Genomic DNA, 18060 nt, shown 5'->3' on the forward strand with positions numbered 1-18060 from the left:
CTACTGGCCTGGACCTACCTGCTGCCTTAATGAACCTACGGATCCAGTAATTACCTGCGATGTTGCAGCTAAAGAGAGCCCCCAAAGCTGATACTTGTACTTTAAGAGTACTAGTGGAAAGTCCCATATCCAGACCTTTCTGAAGAAACTCTAAGATCTGATTTATTGGAGTTGAACCCCCAGCAACTATTTCAGAGCGCTGCAGGAACTTCTTCCAAATTCTAGCATAGATCCTGGTAGTAATGGCCTTCCTATTCTTAAGTAGGGTGTTAATCAAGTCTGGGGAGAAGTCTTTTTCTTTTAAGAGTGCCCGCTCAAACTCCACGCCGTCAGATGTAGGCCAGCCACCTGAGGGTGGAAGACTGGGCCGTGGGATAGGAGATCCGGGATGTCCGGAAGAACCCAAGGATCGGACACCGACATGGTCCTGAGGCATGAGAACCATGCCCTCCTGGGCAAAAATGGAGCAATGACTATGACCCTTGCTCTGTCTCTCTTGATTTTTCTCAACACCAAGGGTAGTAGCTATAGGGGAGGGAAGGCGTATGCTAGCCTGAAGTCCCGCTTTATCAGAAAGGCATCTACCGCCAGGGGGTTCTCTCTGGGATTTTGGGAGCAGAATAGTCTTAATTTCCTTGGTGGCGAAGAGATCTACCTCTGGCTGTCTCCATTTTTGTATAATCAGGTCGAAGATTGAATTGTTTAGGGACCATTCTCCTTGTTTTAGTAGGTTGCGGCATTTATGTCAACAGGACAAGGGATTCCCAGCCAGTCTCCCATGCCGGTACTGGCCCGGCCTCAAGCTGCTTAACGGCTGCGCTCTGACGAGGGCATGCACATTCAGCTTAGAATGGCTGTTCTGCTAGTTGGAACAACCGTTCTGCCACATTCCTCAGGGGTTTGGAACGAGTCCCACCTTGGTGGTTGACACAAGCCACTGTGACCTAATTGTCGGAGAACACTCGCACATGATGGCCCTGCAGATACATAAGTAACTTCTTAGCTGCCTGCTCTACTGCTGTCAGTTCTTTTCAAATTAGATGACATTTTTATCTGGTGATGGTCCCATAGGCCCTGGACTAGGACTTCACCCATATGAGCCCCCCAACCGGAAGGGCTAGCATCCGTAGTGACTATGGGGGATATGTCACACTCCCAGGGAACCCCTCTGGACAAATTATCCTTTTCTAGCCACCACTCTAGGGACTCCCTTGTGCTGGCTTTGAGTCTGCTACTGCCATGGTGGACCTTATTGCTTTAACTAGCTTGTCCATCTGGTCTAATGGGAAGCAGAATCGGCTTGAGTCTTCATCCGAAGAGGATGAAGTGGAGGCCGGGGAATCCGTGGAGTAATTGTTCCTAGGGGCAGCTGAGGACTCCGACCCTGAGAAACTAAATTCTCTCCCCCTAGAAGAGTCCCTTTTAGATAGGGCTTTCATCTCTGTCCCTGTAAGGATGGGGGAGAGTGCAAGGGCCTGTCAGTCTATGCCTGGGCCCCCGTCCCTTTCCAACCCCTACCGTCTGTCGCACACATGGCTGACATAGTCTTTTGGGGTGGCCGTCTGGTAAGGGGCAACTACAGAGCGCACATTCCCTGTGCTTCTGTTTTACTGTAGCTTTCCTCCCCTGCGAAACCAGCATAAGGGAACACTGCATCAGGGTACATTCACGGAGATCTCTTACCCATGCAGATGAGGCAGGTACCGGATCACGGAGGGAGGCAGGGGGAATCCTTTAGACTGGAGGAACTTCTGCGGCTCTGCTCACTCGTCCGCTTCCACTCGTATGAGGCTTCACCGAGGCCTCCTTCTGTGGGTGCTCCTGCACGTCCTGCTGCTCTATGGGGGTTCTGTCATCCATCGCTGGGCCTTCAGAAGCACCCCGGCAGCATCACCTCCTGCCCTTTAAGGCCTCCCAGTATCCGGTCAGCAGGGCACTGGCGCGGCACCTCCCCCAGGAACCCTCCCGCGACCTTCCCCCGCATGAACCGTCCCCCCCACCGCCTCGGGTACCGCGCGTCCCCCCGGATCGCGGCGCACACGCGGCGCACACTAGGAAGTCGGCCGGCACCCGACTTCCGGTTTTGGCGTTCCCGGCCCCGCCCCTTCCACCGCGTCACTTCCGCCGCGCGTCAGAGGCCGCGGGAGCGCGCGGAAAGGAGCCGGCACGGCGCCCCCGGCTCCGGTATGCCCGCCGCCCCCATGCGCGCCAGCCTGCGCTTGGCGACCGGACGCAACCGCCGACCTGGCCGGAGGGGGTTTGAGACCGGACCCCGGGGGAAAATGCATCAGGAGGGGCCTGCATACATACCTGGTGCCCGCATTCTGGAGACGGCTGTCCACCGGACCCTTTGCTCCGCCTGCTCTAACCACTGCCGTGGCGACCTACCCAGCCCCACCGTGGCGCTTCCAGGTACCCCGAGCTTGACCGAGGTAGGAGATCCCCCTGCTACCTGAGTCGGTCAGCCGGCCTGGGAATCCCTCGACGACTCCATGATGGACGATCTGAAGGAAGTCCCGTCCTCTAGGAACAGGAAACCAACTGATGCGTGGGAGAGGTGCCGCCCTTTTGTATCTGTAGGTTTCCTGTTCCTGAAGGGCGGATCCCCTCTCTCAGGTGGTGCTGTCATGGACGACCGATAAAAATGGAGATGTGACGGGTATTGGAAAATGGCGCAATTCTTTTATACTTTACCTAATAAAGAGTTCTTTTTACCGATAAATGTTTGTTTTGGGTCGATTATTTTCTGTTGGTATTTGGTTTAACCTATAAATCTCCCATATAATATTCTCACCTTGAATTTATCCTATAAAACTCCCATATAATATTCTCACCTTGAATTTATCCTATAAAACTCCCATATAATATTCTCACCTTGAATTTATCCTGTAAAACTCCCATATAATATTCTCACCTTGAATTTATCCTGTAAAACTCCCATATAATATTCTCACCTTGAATTTATCCTATAAAACTCCCATATAATATTCTCACCTTGAATTTATCCTATAAAACTCCCATATAATATTCTCACCTTGAATTTATCCTATAAAACTCCCATATAATATTCTCACCTTGAATTTATCCTGTAAAACTCCCATATAATATTCTCACCTTGAATTTATCCTATAAAGCTCCCATATAATATTCTCACCTTGAATTTATCCTATAAAACTCCCATATAATATTCTCACCTTGAATTTATCCTATAAAACTCCCATATAATATTCTCACCTTGAATTTATCCTATAAAACTCCCATATAATATTCTCACCTTGAATTTATCCTGTAAAACTCCCATATAATATTCTCACCTTGAATTTATCCTCTAAAGCTCCCATATAATATTCTCACCTTGAATTTATCCTATAAAACTCCCATATAATATTCTCACCTTGAATTTATCCTATAAAACTCCCATATAATATTCTCACCTTGAATTTATCCTATAAAACTCCCATATAATATTCTCACCTTGAATTTATCCTATAAAACTCCCATATAATATTCTCACCTTGAATTTATCCTCTAAAGCTCCCATATAATATTCTCACCTTGAATTTATCCTATAAAACTCCCATATAATATTCTCACCTTGAATTTATCCTATAAAACTCCCATATAATATTCTCACCTTGAATTTATCCTGTAAAACTCCCATATAATATTCTCACCTTGAATTTATCCTATAAAACTCCCATATAATATTCTCACCTTGAATTTATCCTATAAAACTCCCATATAATATTCTCACCTTGAATTTATCCTATAAAACTCCCATATAATATTCTCACCTTGAATTTATCCTGTAAAACTCCCAAATAATATTCTCACCTTGAATTTATCCTATAAAACTCCCATATAATATTCTCACCTTGAATTTATCCTATAAAACTCCCATATAATATTCTCACCTTGAATTTATCCTATAAAACTCCCATATAATATTCTCACCTTGAATTTATCCTATAAAGCTCCCATATAATATTCTCACCTTGAATTTATCCTATAAAACTCCCATATAATATTCTCACCTTGAATTTATCCTGTAAAACTCCCATATAATATTCTCACCTTGAATTTATCCTATAAAGCCCCCATATAATATTCTCACCTTGAATTTATCCTATAAAACTCCCATATAATATTCTCACCTTGAATTTATCCTATAAAACTCCCATATAATATTCTCACCTTGAATTTATCCTATAAAACTCCCATATAATATTCTCACCTTGAATTTATCCTGTAAAACTCCCATATAATATTCTCACCTTGAATTTATCCTATAAAACTCCCATAATATTCTCACCTTGAATTTATCCTATAAAACTCCCATATAATATTCTCACCTTGAATTTATCCTATAAAACTCCCATATAATATTCTCACCTTGAATTTATCCTGTAAAACTCCCATATAATATTCTCACCTTGAATTTATCCTATAAAACTCCCATAATATTCTCACCTTGAATTTATCCTATAAAACTCCCATATAATATTCTCACCTTGAATTTATCCTATAAAACTCCCATATAATATTCTCACCTTGAATTTATCCTGTAAAACTCCCATATAATATTCTCACCTTGAATTTATTCTATAAAACTCCCATATAATATTCTCATCTTGAATTTATTCTATAAAACTCCCATATAATATTCCATCCTTGAACGCACGCCGCGTGCATCATGTTTTTGTACAATCTGTGAATAATATATATAGGTTCTTCTCATCTGAGTTATTTTTGAAGGTCAACAAAATGCGATTTACCTGTAATTCATTTCTCACACTCTCGGTATAATAATGACTTTTCCCTGTGTGGGATTTTTGATAAAAAGGTTGACAACTAGTTGGACAACCCCTTCTCATTCCTCATGTTTGGTCCTGTTAAAAATAAAAACACTTACACAAACCTCCCATGGTGGCTCCATTTCAGCGGTGTTGGCACTTGTGTTCTTGGGTCTCTTTTGAGGTTTTTACATCATGTGAGCCCTGTGCCCAATCAGCGCTGACGTCACTGTCCCCACCTACGTCCGAAGGAAGGAACAGTGAAGCTGCCGCTGATTGGGTGCAGGGCTCGTGTGATGTGAGAACCTCACATAAGCCTCGGGACAGTGAGTCTCGACACCGCTGAAGTGGAGCCGGCACGCCAGCGGAGTATGAATGTTTTTATCTTAATGAGGCCAAACATGAGGAATGAGTTCACTGAAAAAAAAAATATATACCGTATTTTTTGGACGATAAGACGCACCTAGGTTTTAGAGCAGGAAATTAGGAAAAAAATTAACGCAAAAAATGTGGTCAACTCTGTACTTAATATCCCCTATCCTGGTATATATGGTCCCTTCACTCCCATCCTGATACACATGGCCATCTCATCCTTACCTAGTATGCATGGATCACTCATCCCTATCCTGGCAGGAATGATCGCCCTCATCCCTATGCTAGTATGATAGCCCCATCCCTATCCTGGTGTGCAGGGCCCCCATCCTTATCCTGGTATGCAGGGCCCCCATCTCATCCTAGTATGCAGGGCCCCATCAGAAAATATTAAAAAAAAATTACACTTACCTACCCAGGGCTCCCTCACAGCGTCCTGCTCCGATGCCAGCAATTGTTTTAGGCTATGTGCCCACGCTGCAGAAATGCTGCAAAATTGTCTGCAGCATTTCCACAACTCCCTGCAGTGGGTAAAATGCATGCGGAATTTGCAAGCGTTTTCCGGCAAAACACAAGCATTTTGCAAGCGTTTTTAGCGTCCATAATGCTAGCGCTTTCCAACCGATTTGAAGCATCGCTTGAAAAAGTGATAAACAGGTTGGTCCCACTTGTCAAGCATAGTGCTTGACAAGTGTGACCAACTTTTTACTATTGATGCTGCCTATGCAGCATCAGTAGTAAAAGATAGAATGTTAAAAATAAGAAAAAAATATGTGTATACTTACCCTCTGTTGGCCCCCAAAGTCCTCCCGGTCCTTAGCGACGCTGCCAGCAACTTCCGTTCCCAGGGATGCATTGCGTGAATGACCTCTGATGACGTAGCTGTCACGCAACCGTGACGTCACAAAGGTCATTCGCGCAATGCATCCCTGGGAACAGGAGTTGCTGGCAGCATGGCTGAGGGCCGGGAGGACTCCGGGGGCCGACAGAGGGTAAATATAACCATTTTTTTTTATTTTAATTCTATTTTTTTTTTACAGGAATATGGTACACAGGGCATGGAGGAAAGTCTCCTCCAGACCCTGGGTACCATCCGCACATGAAGCACTCACTTTACGTATAGTGGGCATAGCCACATGTGTAAAGTGAGCGTTTCAATGCAATCCTATAGCAGCGGAATCGCCGAGATTCCGCAAAATTAATGGACATGGTGCGGATTTTACCGCAATGCAATTCCACAGCGAAAAAATCCAAGGCATGGGCACAGCAATTGCGGACTCCCATAGGATTGCATGGGAATGCGTTGTTATAGCGTTATTTGCACAGCTGCCGGAGTGCTCACCGGGACTGTTCATCAGAGATAGCGGTGAGTATTCATTGTTCTTCAGTAGCGCGCAGTGTCAGCCACTGGCTTCCTGCTGCTGCCAGCGGTCACGTGTGCCGCTACATAACAGAAATGAATATTCATTGGATTCATTCATTCATCAGGAGACTATTTGATATTGAACTATATTCAAGCGGGACTAGATGAAGAAAACCCTAAAATCATGTATCATGTTATCCAAAACAGTCAGAAAACTAGCCCCATATTGGCAGATCCCAGACCTCACACTATATACTGTGTAAGTTTATAAGCCCCTCCAGAGTCAGGAATAGATAGTATGTGAAAATACCGTATATACCACTCAGGGAACACTTACCTTTCAGAGATAATTTCCATATTCATACTAAATAATGGCACAGATCTCCCAGACATTATGATTGCACATATCCCTAGTCTGTATAACGATATTGCACTCATTCCCTGACAGACCGCAGCATGGCCATTAGTTAGAAGCTGCTAATGATCTTTGGAGCAGGTACGTTTTCCCTGAGTGGTACATATTGGGCCGTCTGAAGACTGAGTTTAGTCTAGGACAATTTGTCTGCACTACTAATTAACAGCAGTTACATTACAAAACTAGGGCAGTCCCTATAGGAGAAAAACACAAGAATTATACTGTATTGTCACATACTATCTATTCCTGACACTGGAGGGGCTTATAAACTTACACAGTATATAGTGTGAGGTCTGGGATCTGCCAATATGGGGCTAGTTTTCTGACTGTTTCAGATCACATGATACATGATTTTAGTTTTTTTGTCTAGTCTCACTTGAATATAGGTCAATATTAAATAGTCTCCTGATGAGTCGCCTTTGGTGAGGACGACGAAACCCATAGAAATGAGAGTCTTGGAGAGTGTGTATACATCACCTCACCCTATGTACTGTACTGAACTGTGGGGTACATGTTTTTTCTTTTAGTCACCTATTGACTAACCTTCAGGGGATGAATTATGGGTATAGTTTTATATTTGGAATTAATAAAACTTAGTTTTATCCTTTTGTCAGCAAACATGAGGAATGACAAGAGACAACCCATTTAAGAAGATTCAATTTTGGCTAAAACTATTCCAACATTATGAACACAAAAAAGACTTCTCCCCTATGTGACATCTCTGATGTTTATTAACAGTTGATTTCCAAGTAAAACATTTCCCACATTAAGAAAATGAAAAAGGTTTCTCCTCTGTGTGACTGCTCTGATGTCTAACAAGAAGCGCTTTCTGGTTAAAATATTTCCCACATTAGCAGGAAAAAGGCTTCTCTCCTGTGTGAGTTCCATGGTGATTAACCAATTGTGATTTTCGGTTAAAACATTTCCCACATTCTGAACATGAATATGGCTTCTCTGCTGTGTGAATTCTCTGATGTGCAATAAGAGTTGAATTCTGAGTAAAACATTTCCCACATTCTGAACAGGAAAAAGGCTTCTCCCCTGTATGAGTTCTATGGTGTTCAACCAAATGTGATTTCCGGTTAAAACATTTCCCACATTCTGAACATGAATATGGCTTCTCTGCTGTGTGAATTCTCTGATGTGTAACAAGAGTTGAATTCTGAGTAAAACATTTCCCACATTCTAAACATGAAAAAGGCTTTTCTCCTTTGTGAGTTCTTTGGTGTTCATCAAGATACCATTTCTGGTTAAAACATTTCCCACATTCTGAACAGGAAAAAGGCTTCTCCCCTGTGTGAGATCTATGGTGAATAATAAGAGTCCCTTTGTGCTTAAAACATTTCCCACATTCTGAACAGGAAAAAGGCTTCTCCCCTGAGTGAGTTCTATGGTGAATAATAAGAGTCCCTTTGTGGTTAAAACATTTCCCACATTCTGAACAGGAAAAAGGCTTCTCACCTGTGTGAGTTCTATGGTGATCAACCAATTGTGATTTCCGGTTAAAACATTTCCCACATTCTGAACATGAATATGGCTTCTCTTCTCTGTGAATTCTCTGATGTGTAACAAGACTTGAATTCTGAGTAAAACATTTCCCACATTCTGAACATGAAAAAGGTTTCTCCCCTGTGTGAGTTCTCTGGTGGGCAACAAAATGTGCTTTGTGTGCAAAATATTTCCCACATTCTGAACATGAAAAAGGCTTCTCCCCTGTGTGAGTTCTCTTGTGGGAAAGAAAACATGATTTCTGTCCAAAACATTTCCCACATTCTAAACATGAAAAAGGCTTCTCTCCTGTGTGGATTCTCTGGTGTTCAACACAATGTGATTTATTGTTAAAACATTTCCCACATTCTGAACAGGAAAAAGGCTTCTCCCCTGTGTGAATTCTCTGGTGTTTAACACAATAGGATTTATTATTAAAACATTTCCCACATTCTGAACAGGAAAAAGGCTTCTCCCCTGTGTGAGTTCTCTGGTGTCTATTAAGAACCGATTTCCGATTAAAACATTTCCCACATTCTGAACATGAAAAAGGCTTCTCCCCTGTGTGAGTTCTCTGATGTGCAATAAGATTTGATGTATTTATAAAACTTTTCCCACATTCTGAACATGAAAAAGGCTTCTCTCCTGTGTGGGTTTTTTGGTGTGCATCAAGATTCCCTTTGTGGTTAAAACATTTCCCACATTGTGAACATGAATATGACTTCTTTGCTTTAGGAGCAGTTTGTGTTTTAATGCCTCTTTTGTGACTTTGATTTTCCTTAGTAGTCAATAATGAATCAGAAGATGGGACCTGTTTCATAGGATCAGATGACAGATCTTTGCTGTGAATGGATGATGATATATCTGGAGTAATGGCATTCACTTCATCTGTCAATGGAAAAACAGATAAGGCAGGTTACAGTTAATACAATAGTTAGGGTTACTGTTAGGCTAAAGTAAGGGTTATTGTTAGGGTTACTGTTAGGCTAAAGTCAGACTAAAGTTAGGGTTACTGTTAGGGTTAAATGGTTAAAATGGCCCGTCAGTTTTATAGTGCAGAGGAGGCTTATGCACTTTTATGTTCTGACAGTGAAGAAAGTGCAGTGTCAGATGGCGATGTGGATTTTGAGGGCTTTAGTAGCAGCAACAGTAATAGATCAGAAATGAGCAGTGATTCTGGTCCATCCTCACACACAAGGACCAGTACAACAAAAAGGAGAAATAGCGCTTCTGGAGAAATGTCTCCAACTCAGGGAACAATGACCAGTACTAGTGCTGTCCCTAGTGCTCTTGCATTGGCGCACACCAATGACAAATAACACTACAACTTTTGGGGTCCAATTTCTCCTGTTACCCTTTGGAAAAAAAATGGAGGGTGAAAAGATCATTTTTTGTGGAAAAAACATGACTTTTTATTTTCACGGCTCTACGTAATTAACTTCTAAGAAGCACTTGGAAGCTCAAAACGCCCATCACACATTTCCTTGGGGGGGTCTAGTTTCCAAAATGGGGTCACTTGTTGTGGGTTTCCACTGGTTACACACATCAGGGGCTCTCCAACCACGACATGGCAACCGCTAATTATTCCAGCATATTTTACATTCAAAAAGTTAAATGGCGCGCCATCCCTTCTCAGCCCTGCAGTGTGCCCAAACAGTAGATTTCCCCCACATATGGGGTATCATCGGCATGCTCAGGAGAAATTGCAAAACAAAATGTATAATCCATTTTCTCCTGTTACCCTTGCGAAAGTAAAAAAAACTAGGTCTAAAGGAAATTTCTTGTTATAGAAATGTTTATTTTTTCCTTCCACATTCCATTCATTCCTGTGAAGCACCTGAAGGGTTAATAATCTTCTTGAATGTGGTTTTGAGCACGTTGAGGGGTGCAGTTTTTTGAATGGTGACACTTTTGGGTATTTTCTGTCATATTGACCCCCCAAACACTTCAAATGTGAGGTGGTCCCTGAAAAAATGGTTTAGTAAATTTTGTTGTAAAAATGAGAAATCGCTGGTCAACTTTTAACCCTTATAATCTCCTAACAAAAGAAAATTGTTTCCAAAATTGTGCTGATGGTAGACATGTGGGAAATGTTAATTTATTAACTATTTTGTGCTATATGACTCTCTGATTTAAGAGCATAAAAAAATGTGAATATTGCAAAATTTTCAAAATTTTTGTCAAGTTTCCTTTTTTTAACAAATAAAGGCAAGTCATATCAAATAAATGTTACCACTATCATAAAGTACAATATGTCACAAGAAAACAGTCTCACAATCACCAGGATTCATTGAAGCATTTTAGAGTTATGACCTCATAGAGTGACACTGGTCAGAGCTGAAAAAATTGGTCACAAAGGCAAAAACAGGCTCTGGCATGAAAGGGTTAATATTTTGTTGCACAACCTTTTGAGGCAATCACTGCGATCAAACGATTCCTGTAACTGTCAATGAGACTTATGTGGTGCTCTGATTACATGTTCATCTGTATTGGCTTATGACAGGTCGCTGATCCCTCACTGATCTGCCCCCATTATTACATAATGCATATAATAGCATTGATATTATTGGTGATAATGCCTATAATATTGTGGCTATTGTGAGGCTTAGAAAAAAAATTACATCCAGCAAATTATCACCGGCGATGGCGGCGCCTGCGTAGTAGCGTCTATAAGAGACTACACTCATCACTGTCCCCAATCTCCTCTTTTTCCTGTACTGATCTGGCTGTTCATCACTACGACACTCTTAGAAGCACCTTTGACCAAGTAGCGCCCCTCACCCTCAGAACTTCCAAACACAGAGTAAAACAACCCTGGCTCACATCGCAAACTCAACTTCTCCAGCGATGCTCTAGGAGTGCTGAACGCCTATGGAGAAAAACCTGCACACCAGAAGACTTCATCCACTTCAAATTTATGTTAAGAACCTATAACGCTGCCCTTTACCTCGCCAAACAGAACTTCTTCACCACCCTGATCTCCTCACTAGCCAACAACCCCAAGAAACATTTTGACACCTTTCACTCCCTCCTCAGGACAAAAGCACAAGCCCCTATCACAGACATTTGTGCTGATGACCTGGCCTCCCACTTTACAGAAAAAATAGATAATATCCATCAGGAAATCTGCACCCAACCACCAAGTGCTGTGATTCCCATGGCTCACTTTCCACATTTGATCCCATCACAGAAGAAGTCTCCAGACTCCTGTCTTCTTCTCGTCCGACTACATGCACGACCGACCCCATTCCCTCACATCTCCTCCAGTCTCTCTCTCCAGTCATCACAACTCACCTAACTACAATCTTTAACCTCTCCTCGGGCATTTTCCCATCCTCCTTCAAACAAGCCATCGTTACTTCATTACTAAAGAAACCCGCTCTCAACCAATCCTGCACTAACTACAGACCAGTCTCCAATCTCCACTTCATCTCTAAACTTTTGCAGCGCCTAGTCTACTCCCGGCTTACCCATTACCTCTCCACTCACTTCCTCCTAGACTCTTCACAGTCCGGCTTCCGCCCCTACATTTGACTTAAAATGCACTCAAAGTGACCAATGACCTTCTGACAGCAAAACGCAATGGTCACCACTCTCTGCTCATTCTTCTCGACCTTTCTGCATCTTTCGACACTGCTGATCACCGTCTCCTACTCTCTAGGCTCCAATCACTGGGCATTTAGGACACTGCTTTCTCCTGGTTCTCTTCCTATCTTTCCGACTGCTCCTTCAGAGTTTTGTTCTCTGGCTCCACGTCATCTCCTCTTCCTCTCAATGTCAGGGTACCTCAGGGCTCAGTCCTTGGCCCTCTTCTCTTCTCCCTCTACACCACCCCAATTGGACAAACCATCAGCAGATTTGTCTTTCAGTAACATCTTTATGCTGATGACACACAATTATACATGTCATCCCCCCACCTTAGCCCCGCTGTACTACAGAACTCCAGTGACTGTCTGTCCGCAGTCTCCAACATCATGTCCGTTCTCTATCTGAAACTCAACCTCTCAAAAACGGAAATTCTTCTGCTCCTGCCGTCTACTAATCTCCCTAAATCTGACATTTCCCTCTCGTGGGTGGCACCATAATAACGCCACGGGAGCAGGTGCGCTGTCTGGGTGTTGTTTGACACCAATCTCTCCTTCACATCCCATATACAATCTCATGCCCGCTATTGCCGCTTACACCTAAAGAACATCTCTAGAATCCGCCTTATCACCATGGAAACAACAAAAACCCTCACTGTAGCATTGATCCACTCCCGCCTGCATTATGGGCAGCATGGTGGCTCAGTGGATAGCAACATCTGTAAGGAGTTTGTATGTTCTCCCTGTGTTTGCGTGGGTTTCCTCCAGGTACTCAGGTTTCCTCCCACATTGCAAAGATAGGGAATTTAGATTGTGAGCCCCATTGGGGACAGTGATGATAATGTGTGCAAACTGTAAAGCGCTGCGGAATATGTTAGCGCTATATAAAAAATAAAGATTATTATTACTGCAATGCTCTATTAATTGGCCTCTCCGTTACTCTACTATCCCCTCTCCAGTCCATCCTTAATGCTGATCTGTCACAGGACAGTGATATCCCACCTGGGACTATTTAATAAAGTTAAAAAAAAAATTAAAAAAAAGTGTTAAAATGATTAAAAAAAAAATTGCCAAATAAATTAGAAAAAAAAAAATATTCCCCCAAATAAATCCATTTTTTGGAAATAAAAAAAAAAAAAAACAATAAAAGTACACATATTAGATATCGCCGCGTCCGTAACGACCCGCCCTATAAAACTGTCCCATTAGTTAACCCCTTTAGCGAACCCCTTAAAAAATAAAAAAAAACGAAGCAAAAAATAATGATTTATTATCATACCTCCAAACAAAAAGTGTAATAACGCGCGATCAAAAAGACGCATATAAATATCCATGGTACCGCTGAAAACGTCATCTTGTCCCGCAAAAAACGAGCCGCCACACAGCATCATCAGCGAAAAAATAAAAAAGTTATAGCTCGCAGAATAAAGCGATGCAAAAATAATTATTTTTTATATAAAATAGTTTTCATTGCATAAAACCGACAAAAACATAAAAAAAGACCTAAATGAGGTATCGCTTTAACCGTACTGACCAGAAGAATAAAACCGCTTTATCAATTTTACCGCACGCGGAACGGTGTAAGCGCACTCCCCCAAAAGAAATTCATGAAACGCTGGTTTTTGTTCATTCTGCGTCCCAAAAATCGGAATAAAAAGCGATCAAAAAATGTCATGGCCCGAAAATGGTACCAATAAAAACGTCAACTCGTCCCGCAAAAAATAAGACCTCACATGACTCGGTGGGTCAAAAGACGGAAAAATTATAGCTCTCAATACGTGGTGATGCAAAAACTATTTTTACAATAAAAAGCGTCCTTTAGCGTGCGACAGCTGCCAAATATAAAAACCGCCATAAATAGTAAATCAAATCCCCCGTTATCACCCCCTTAGTTAGGGAAAAATAATAAAATAAAAAATAGTATTTATTTCCATTTTTCCATTAGGGTTAGGGCTAGGGGTTAGGGCTAGGGCTGAGATTAGGGTTAGGGGTGTGTTGGGGTTCGGGTTGGAGTTAGAATTGGGGGTTTCCATTGTTTGGGCACATCAGGGGCTCTCCAAATGCAACATGGCGTCTGATCTCAATTCCAGCCAATTCTGAGTTGAAAAAGTCAAATGGTGCTCCTTCCCTTCCAAGCTCTGCCATGCGCCCAAACAGTGTTTTACCCCCACATGTAGGGTATCAGCCTACTCAGGACAAATTGCAAAACAATTTTTGGGGTCCAATTTCTCCTGTTACCCTTAGGAAAATAAAAAATTGGGGGAAAAAATGATTTTTTTATTTTCACGTCCGAGCGTTATAAACTTCTGTGAAGCACTTGGGGGTTCAAAGTGCTCACCACACATCTAGATAAGTTCCGTGGAGGGTCTAGTGTCCAAAATGGGGTCATTTGTGGGGGGTTTCCACTGTTCAGGTACATCAGGGGCTCTCCAAAGGCAACATGACACCCGCAGACCATTCCATCAATGTCTGCATTCCAAAACGTCACTTTCCCTTCCGAGCCCCGAGGTGTGTCCATACAGTAGTTTTCTCCCACATATGGGGTATCAGCATACTCAGGACAAATTGGACAACACCTTTTGGGGTCCAATTTCTCCTGTTACCCTTGGGAAAATAAAAAAAATGGGGACTAAAAGATCATGTGTGTGGAAAAAATACGAATTTTTTATTTTCACGCCCGGGCGTTATAAACTTCTGTGAAGCACTGGGGGGTTCAAAGTGCTCACCACACATCTAGATAAGTTCCTTGGGGGGTCTAGTTTACAAAATGGTGTCATTTGTGGGGGTTTTCCACTGTTTTGGTACATCAGGGGTTTTCCAATCGTGACATGGTGTCCGATCTCAATTCCAGCCAAAAACGTCAAATGGCGCTGCTTCCCTTCCGAGCTCTGCCATGCGCCCAAATAGTGGTTTACCCCCACATGTGGGGTATCAGCGTACTCAGGACAAATTGCACAATAACTTTTAGGGTCCTGTTACCCTTGGGAAAATAAAAATTGGGGTGAAAAGATCATTTTTGTGGAAAAAATATGATTTTTAAATTGTACCGCTGTACATTATAAACTTCTGTAAAGCCCTTGTGGGTTCAAAGTTCTCACCACATATCTAGATAAGTTCCTTAGGGGGTCTAGTTTCCAAAATGGGGTCACTTGCGGGGGGTTTCCACTGTTTAGGTACATCAGGGGCTCTCCAAACGTGACATGGCGTCCGATCTGAATTCCAGCCAATTTTGCATTGAAAAAGTCAAACGGCGCTCCTTCCATTCTGAGCTCTGCCATGCGCCGAAACAGTTATTCCCCCCCCCACCAATCAGGTATCAGCGTACTCAGGACAAATTGCACAATAACTTTTGCAGTCCAATTTCTCCTGTTACCCTTGGTAAAATAAAAAAAATTGAACCTGAAAAAAAGTTAGATGTTCATTTTTTTTTAAATATTCAAAAAAATTCCTGTGACGCACCTAAAGGGTTAATAAACTTCTTGAATGTGGTTTTGAGCACCTTAAGGGGTGCAGTTTTTAGAATGGTGTCACTTTTGGGTATTTTCTATCATATAGACCCCTCAAAGTGGCTTCAAATGTGATGTGTTCCTAAAAATAAAATGGTGTTGTAAAAATGAGAAATCGCTGGTCAACTTTTAACCCTTATAACTTCCTAACAAAAAAAAATTTTGGTTCCAAAATTGTGCTGATGTAAAGTAAACATGTGGGAAATGTTAGTTATCAAGTTTTTTGTGTGCCGTATCTCTGTGATTTAAGGGCATAAAAATTCAAAGTTGGAAAATTGCGAAACTTTCAAAATTTTTGCCAAATTTCCGTTTTTCTCACAAATAAACGCAAGTTATTTGAATGAAATTTTACCACTAACATGAAGTACAATATGTCACGAGAAAACAATGTCAGAATCACCGGGATCCATGGAAGCGTTCCAGAGTTATGACCTCATAAAGGTACAGTGGTCAGAATTGTAAAAATTGGCCCGGTCATGAACGTGCAAACCACCCTTGGGGGTGAAGGGGTTAAAACACATTTGTTCAGAGCGGCCTATCACGTTCACTAATCAAAGTCATTGTATGTGTAAGTGTGCGTGTGTATCCCATTCACTATCTCCATCCATCCCTCAATCCCACAAGATGGTTGGACCATCATTGTAAATACACCATTGTAAATACACACCTGTACTCTGTATCTCCCCCACCTCATTGTAGATTGTAAGCTCTCACGAGCAGGGTCGTCTTATTTTGCTTTAATTATTGTATTGTTAACATTGTTACTTATGACTTGTGTTTTGAAACTGTTAAACTGTAAAGCGCTGCGGAATATGTTGGCGCTATATAAACATTATTATTATTATTATTATTATGTAATAATGGGGGGCAGGTCAGTGAGGGATCAGCGACCTGTCATAAGCCAATATAGATGAATATGTAATCAGAGCACCACATAAAGCCCCGCCCACAGCCCCGCCCCAGAGCACGAGAATCTCATTAACTGAAAACTACAAATACAGATTACACAACAGTAAACCAGAGTAGCCCTCATTTATGGTGGACCATTGGAGCTACTATGGATCCTGAGCAGAAGATTAGAGAAATAATATTGCTCCCCATTTCAGGAGAGATTGTGCAGTAATCTCAATTCCTTAGGATCAGAAACAGTGTAATTTATGACGTGGAGTGAATCCATGACACCAGGGCTGGAGCCAACACATCTCCTGCAGGCGGGAATAAATGTATATTACAGCCATCAGCCACGCACAGCTTAGAGATCTATCATGGCACAGGTGGAATGTTTGTCCTGGAGATTATCACAATCCTCCTGGAAGTTAGTTGGTTTTAATACAAATTGAAAAGTCAGGATAAAGGGAAACTCTGCGGTTATTGGACAGAAATTCACACTTGGCCTCACTGCACATTTACTGGTGTCGCTCATAAAAGGGAAGATTGGCCAGAAAGACTGGACCTGGTCTTGTAGGGACCATGAGACATTCAGCAGCACAGAAGGGAGAGAAGATTCATCCGATAAGATCTCAGGGATCTAGGAAGCCAACAGCATCATTACCCTCCGCTTTCTCTTACAGGCCCAGCATAAGATTTTTATTCAAGTGATTTCCTATCTTGTCAGCACATTCTACGTACGCTGTCATTTGGCTTTATAGTTACAGAGCTGGGCAGGTAACGGTCAGCGTCTCCTAATGTGAAGGAGAGAATGGCTGATGAAATTATTAACCCTTACATAAGTCAGTTCAGATATGGTGTACCAAGATGGCATCTGTGTCTTCAGACAACACCCTGGAAGGAATCCTTGGAATGCAGAAGCTGAGATACTGGATACCATATATGGAAGTGAAGATGAAATGGACCTATCATAGACTGACACTGGCTACTCAGAAGATTGTGTGACACCCATTTCCTGTCTCTCTGTCATAAGAATAAACTTCAGTTGTGTGCAAGCCTTTGCTGAGAAAGGAGTAGACATCTAACTCTGTGTTCAGTGTGACTCTTGAAGCGCGCACTCGGCCTCTATTGGGTCAGGTACAAGCAATCATATAGATCTCGCTTTAAGGAATCACCCTCACACTAATCCCAGGGGTTAGGCGGATCCTCCAGGTTGTAAGTTCTATAGAAAAGGGCTTTCAATGCCCAAAGTCATTTGAACAGTTTTGGGTGGAGGAGAATGTTGTGGTCTAGAGGCAAAATGGTGATCATGGTAATACGGCAGGACTACCACACCGATAAAGCAGCCACAGCCGGTGACCGAGAGGAATCTGTGACTTCTCTGCATTCAGTGGTTACAACTCACCTGGGTAGTCATATGTGGGAATCTCCTCTTTACACCACTCATCTTCTCTCACATATGTCTCTGTAGTATTAATATGGGTCAGATCTTCACCCTGAAACAAATATTGTAAAAGTCACAGACAGATGGAGAAGTCCCATCTATGATCAGCTCTAATCCTGCCATCTCCACCGTTCTCATTACACAAGTATAAAACATATAACACTGGTAGATACAGCAAGACTGAGCACAAGACCTTCACAGCTGTCT

At 42.3% G+C, this 18060-nt stretch overlaps 1 pseudogene; it reads right to left on the bottom strand.

Moving 5' to 3' along the window:
• LOC141073986 (uncharacterized) overlaps positions 1 to 18060 on the bottom strand; it is a 74554-nt pseudogene that overhangs the window by 42058 nt on the left and 14436 nt on the right.

The sequence above is a fragment of the Dendrobates tinctorius genome, unplaced genomic scaffold, assembly GCF_039654945.1.
Source record: "Dendrobates tinctorius isolate UK_male_01 unplaced genomic scaffold, ASM3965494v1 ptg000321l, whole genome shotgun sequence".
Lineage (NCBI taxonomy): Eukaryota > Metazoa > Chordata > Amphibia > Anura > Dendrobatidae > Dendrobates > Dendrobates tinctorius.